Raw genomic sequence first — 6,000 nt, forward strand, 5'->3', positions numbered from 1 at the left:
TTTATTTTATTCAATCACCTAGCTCTCCACCACACTAATCTTTTTCCCTACCACCACTAATATTTTCTTTTCCCTACCACTAATCTTTTTCCCTACCACCACTAATATTTTCTTTTCCCTACCACTAATCTTTTTCCCTACCACCACTAATTTGTTTTCATACCACTACGCTTTGTAAAAAAAAAAAATAGCTTTTAGTCATGCCCTTATATCCTTACTTCTCTCTGCACAACCAAAGTTGGAATTCATAGAAGCCTTTAAGCTCCAAGAGTAGTATCAAAGTAAGGGAGAGCGTGGGAAACCTAGGGCGTAAAGTTAGAGTGAAGATTGTGCTTCGAGGGTGAGTTTTCTTTGGTTTTTCTCAATAGAAAATGCTTTAAGACCATGGATTTTTACACATATGTGTGCTATATTATGTGAGGATATGTTTTATGATTTTGGATGATTATTTTGGTAGAGTTTATTGGGTGAAAAACCGTGCATGAGGTAAGGCAGTGAATCTGCCATAAGCACACTGCTCCGGCAGTGTATTGCAAGGCGATTCCAGCCATCCAAACGGTTCCCAAAAATTCCCAAATTAATTGTATCGTGTTTAATATGTTTTCTATACTATGGTAAAATTTAAGAATATTTAGAGCTCTCATGTTTTATTTATGAATTTTTAAACATCACTGCCCATCTGGAATATATTTTTTGTAAACCATCTTTGGGAGGCCATAAGTCAAGTTTCAGTCGGTGAAAACCTTTGAAACTTGAGTATGTCACTCTAGACTCCCGTATCTTTCTTTTGGCATCGGCCTCACCATTTTTGAGTAAGGGAAACGACCGGTATAAATTCTTGAAATCTAGTTCGTATTCCTTGTACCATCCAGTAGGTTTTACAAACCTACGACTTTGAGGTCTCAAAGTCCGACTTAAATCTTTGATTATCAAGAATATATTTCTACTGAATATTCATTGACATGTTGGGAACTTACTTGTTCAGTTTTAGAATTTTTGGTGAAGCCTAAAGTGGTTTTTCCGATTTATGTTCTGAATCTGCCAAACTTGAACTCTTTTTGTGCACTGAACTTTAGACAGTCATATCTTCTAAACCATAAATTTTCTTGGAGTAAATCCAACTGGAGAGTGTTATGATCTCTCCCTAGTTTCCGAATTGACCCTTGGGGTTCCCAGTGGAGTTTTGTAAAGGGAGATATGAATTTTTAAAGAAAGCCCACTGACTTGGTTGTAATCTGGAAATCTGAAATTTTTATATTTTTGTTTGTTAAATACCCATCTTTGAGAGGGCATATCTTGCTCGTTTGAACTGTTTTTCATTCGATTCAAATTGGAGAATGATCCTTGAAATGTCTAGTTTCCAGAATGTCTTTTGGAGCCTTATTTGGAGATCCGAGGCAGATTTGGTGTCTGTTGCAAAACAACCCCTTAAGTGCTCAAGTTGTTGAATTATTTTCTATGTATCAAAGTTTATTTTAAAGGATGCTTCATGAAAGATTTAGTATATGTGCGTAACGAGTTTGGGGCTTTGATTTTTTTATCTCACTTGGGCTTTTATTTTTTAATTCAAAGTGGACTGCCTTATTAAATAAATTGGGCTGCATTTTTACTAAGAAAAATGACTTGGTTTAAATTTACTAATTAGACTCTGATAAAGTTTAATTATTTATTTCTTTAAAGAATGATTTCATATTAATATTAATTATTATTATGTGCATATTTTAAGTGATTACTTTTTATATATTAAGCATGACATGAAGTTTGCATTTGCATCATGCAATAAAGACATTCATGATTTAATTGGTTTTGATTATAATTTCAATTATTAAAAGAAAATCGAGTAAGGATATTGTTGGTGTCCTTAGCTCAAGAATTAGTTTTCAATTTTTATTATTAAATTTGAAAACCCGGCGTGATGAATCAAGTATGTTTAGTACATCCACAAATACATTAAGATTAGTTTCATGAGACCTATTAAGGATAGAATTTCTTGTAGGCTTTGTGACCAGGGGGATTAGCGCTGCTTTCCCAAGACAGGTTTTTATGTGTATGATCTTCAGGCTTTGCCTATCCAGGTGGGCTTACTTTCCAAATGTACAAAGTATGATTGAGTTATTAAGCTCTAAATGTTTTCAATGAAATGCAAATTGTTTATTTAATGTAATGAAAACTGTTTATCCAATAAAATGTTTATGTGCACTCTGCTCTGTTTAAGGCTCGCAATTCATGGATTGATCGAGGTTCTCTTATGGCCTAACACGTTATTTGAGAATTGTGTACACTTGTTAGTTGTTTCGGTGGGTTGATCTCCATCGGGCACTAATTCATGTAAGAGGCGTTATAAGGGTGCTTGGCTGGATGTGTTCCGGAGCATGTATCATGTAAGGCCTGCCTGGGTAGCGTCCCGAGGTCAATTCAACTTGTCTGAGTTACGTCCTCAGGGCAAGTGCAATGGGAGAAATGGATCTGTCGGTGGCTAAAAGGTCCGGGATCACAGCGAGTAACAGAAAGGGAGTGTGACATGTGCGCACAAATGAAAGAAAATGTTTTAACATGCTTAGAAGTACTTCTTTCAATTTAAAACCTTCTAAGTCATGTCAAGTATGATTGGATAAACTGCTCTTACGAAAATATGAAATGTTTATGAAAATGCATGCCCACTAAGTACATTAGTACTTAGCCCAAAAATACTTTCAAATGTTTTCAGGTTGGCTGGCTGGTGCTGACGGGACGGAGCTGAGGCTAGAGTTAAAATTCATATGTTAGACTTCCGCTGTAGCAATTACTCTTATACATCTTTTGTTTTCTCAACTTAAGATGACTTCATGTCGAGCTTAAATTTGAAATTCTAGTTTTATGCTAATGAATGTTGGTTGTCAGAAACATGAAACAAAACTTGTGATCCAAAGGGGCATAGCCCGACTTTCTATCCTATTTTGGGTTTTAACGAGGTATTTCCCTTGTTTATTTCTATGAATTATTCACACCTCGATTATATTTATTCCTTCAAGAATTGGGGTGTGACAGTCGTTGTCACACATACTACAAGAGGAAGGCAGATGATGATCGTGGACTTAAATCGTCCATTCACTCCATTGCCATTTGCCCTACCTGGCTAGATATTTCTCTCTCAATATATTTCTTTCTCCCATTTTTCCAACTTTTATCGTACAACACTTAAATTTTATTTGTCACGGCCTCTCTCCCTATATGAAGTTTAAATAAGAACTTCTATTTAAATTGAGAATAAAGAATTATTCTTACTCTTTTAATCATGAAAATTTATAAATAGAAAGTGCGAGAATACCCCGTTTGCCGTCAGGGCTGAATTACTCTCCACAGTATTTATTGTACACTATGTCATACTTATGCTGAATTTTGAAAATTTGTTCTACAATAACAAATTCGAAAAATTTTGTCCTACATTTACTAAACGGCCAAAGTTATTGTTCTAAAAAAAACTTTGGGCTCTGTACTCCTATCTTTGAAAAAAATAAATTGCGTCTCTTAATTACAAAACACCAAACTTTCTATATAATTTGATTTTTTGTGCATCTGAATGGATGCGATTAAACCTAATTTTTTTATATAAAAAAAGAAAAAAATTCTCATCCAAGATCATTCCATCGAAAACGGGATCTACCTCATAGATTAATCAGTTAATATACTAAAAAAACCCTACAATTAAATATCTTAAAATTAATATTATTTGTGAATTCGACTGGTTGTGAATTTGCGGATAATTTTTAATTTTTTTTTATTATTTTAGTGGCTAATTTTTAAATTTATAATTCTAAAGTGGCTATTTTCAAAATCCACTCTTTAGTTTATGGAAAATACGAAATGTTTTTCTTAAATGGTGTATTATTTTATTTTTAGTATTTCCACTGCAGTATACAAATTGCATCTATTTAAATTATATTATCAAAAAATCAAAATATATTTGTATATAATTCTAAGGTATGAAATCACTCATCACATTTTCTTTTAGGCAGTAAATGATTATATATTAATTAAATGGAATAATAAGAAATACGAATGACAGTTAATAGCTACGACGTTCACTTCTCGACCCAAATAGAGGTATGCTCCAAAGTTAGCTAAAGAGTATGAAATCATTCATCACATAAAATTGGGGTTGTTGGAAAGAATTCAAATAATTATATACATATCATGTTGACCGCCGCAAGAAGAGTCTGCAAGTGAAAATGTTTGATTTTTTAAATCAATATTTTTTTTGTAATTAAAAGCAAGTGAAAATCTGGAGTTTGGTGCAAAATAATAAGAATAGAAAATGTTTGGTTTTTTAAAGCAAGTGAAAATCTGGATTTTGGTGCAAAATAATAAGAATAGAATGAGTCTGCTTTTGCAAAATTGGTATAATAATAATAATAATTGCAATAACAAAGTAACATTTGCAGAAAGCTACTCTGAGGATGTGACCTCCCGCGTTTTACTCCTCCATTCTCAGCCGTCCGATCTCAACATTCTTTTCGAATCCGAATGTGAATCCAACTTGTTCATTGTTTTCTCTCTTTGATTCTGCATTATTCACTTGGAAAAGCCGCTATCATCGGATTCCGCCCTTTTCCATCTCTGATTTGCTGCGCTCCTTTTCCCACCGACTGCTTCTCCTTTTGTTGCAAACTCGGTATGTCACCTTTACTTTTCCGAAAAGGTAGGAAAGAAGCTTAACAGATGCCCTTTTATTCAAAGCTAAAATCATTTTTTCTAAGTCAAGTCAATTGCATAATGAAACTATGAAATTTTAGCCCATTAATGAAGGAAGCTTATCTAATCAATTTTAACTCAAAACTTTTTTTACTTGTTTGTGCAAATCATAATTTTATCTTAAACTCCCCAGGTAATAATGTTTAGTCATTTTAATTGAGTCCACATAACGAATTACACATCAACAATGAAGGTATTTTCACAACACCTCTTCAACCACCCCTTCATATGAAGGTATTTTCACAACAAATTATGCATTATTCTGTTTTCAATCTTCACAACTCACTCTCCTAAAATGCACTAATACTCGACATACTCGACCTCGTCATAAGGGTAAAAAAAGTTCTAAAATGTGTATAATTTGTATATTTTGTAAAAGGTGGGTATTTTTTAAGTTTTGTTTTTCAGAACGAGTATATATCATTTTGCCCCCATTTACGGTTGGTCTTTTGTTTCAGCTGTCACTTACATAGACTCTAGCGCTGTTCAAGCTCTAAAAGACTTGTACCACGAATACAGATCACGTAACATCCAGGTAAGCAAAGACTTCAACTTAGAGAGCGTCTACTTTGCATGATTGAGTATTTTTTTCTTTAAGATTAAGATTTCTTCAATCCCACATTTTCAATGGGATACAAATTAAGGGATTCGTCTTACTATTTTTATTTATCAAAGCTAATCATCAAAAGTAAACGCTCCCTTAGCATATATCATGATCATTGAGATGCATCCATTTTATAAAATGTTTTGCCTGTATATTTCAGATAGCCGTTTCCAATCCGAATCGAGACGTTCTGCTGACTCTAACAAGAGCCGAGGTGGTCGATCTAATAGGCCGAGAATGGTTCTTCGTTCGCGTGCACGATGCAGTCCAAGTATGTCTACAGCATGTGCAGAGCTTAACCGATTCTTCCATGAGCCAATCTCCATTGCTAGAGAAGAAATCAAGCCTCTTCAATCGACTACTGAAACAGAGATCAGAAGAAGCAGCCCTGTCTCAGTTGGAGTCGGGAAATCGGGAGATCTCCGCCTCGAGAGACGACGCCGGCCATCTGGAGCCACTGCTGTCAAAGAAGACCTGAGAACAACAGTGATGGTGGTGCCATTGTCTGGTAAGATTATATGGCAAATGTATGTACAATTGTGTGTCCAATTCTTTGCATATAGATATATATTGGTTTGAATGTGTTTATTTGTTTCAACCTACTCTTTGAGTTATATTGTAATATGATTCTAAAGAAAAGAAAATGTGAAGTGCATTTATTGTTA

At 34.2% G+C, this 6,000-nt stretch overlaps 2 long non-coding RNA genes across 3 annotated transcripts; both read left to right on the plus strand.

Moving 5' to 3' along the window:
* Positions 1-40: 40 nt before the first annotated feature.
* LOC131002533 (uncharacterized) lies at positions 41-2,954 on the plus strand. Of its 2 annotated transcripts, XR_009094331.1 has the most exons (3): positions 56-340; positions 1,997-2,075; positions 2,708-2,954. It is a non-coding gene; the product is annotated as an uncharacterized LOC131002533 (long non-coding RNA). The 2 variants fall into 2 exon arrangements; XR_009094332.1 differs by having other exon boundaries at positions 41-340; positions 1,997-2,954.
* Positions 2,955-4,975: 2,021 nt separating this feature from the next.
* On the plus strand, positions 4,976-6,000 carry LOC131002530 (uncharacterized). The gene is made up of 2 exons (XR_009094328.1): positions 4,976-5,266; positions 5,496-6,000. It is a non-coding gene; the product is annotated as an uncharacterized LOC131002530 (long non-coding RNA).

Source organism: Salvia miltiorrhiza, unplaced genomic scaffold (genome assembly GCF_028751815.1).
Source record: "Salvia miltiorrhiza cultivar Shanhuang (shh) unplaced genomic scaffold, IMPLAD_Smil_shh fragScaff_scaffold_143_1, whole genome shotgun sequence".
In the NCBI taxonomy this organism is placed as follows: Eukaryota; Viridiplantae; Streptophyta; class Magnoliopsida; order Lamiales; family Lamiaceae; genus Salvia; species Salvia miltiorrhiza.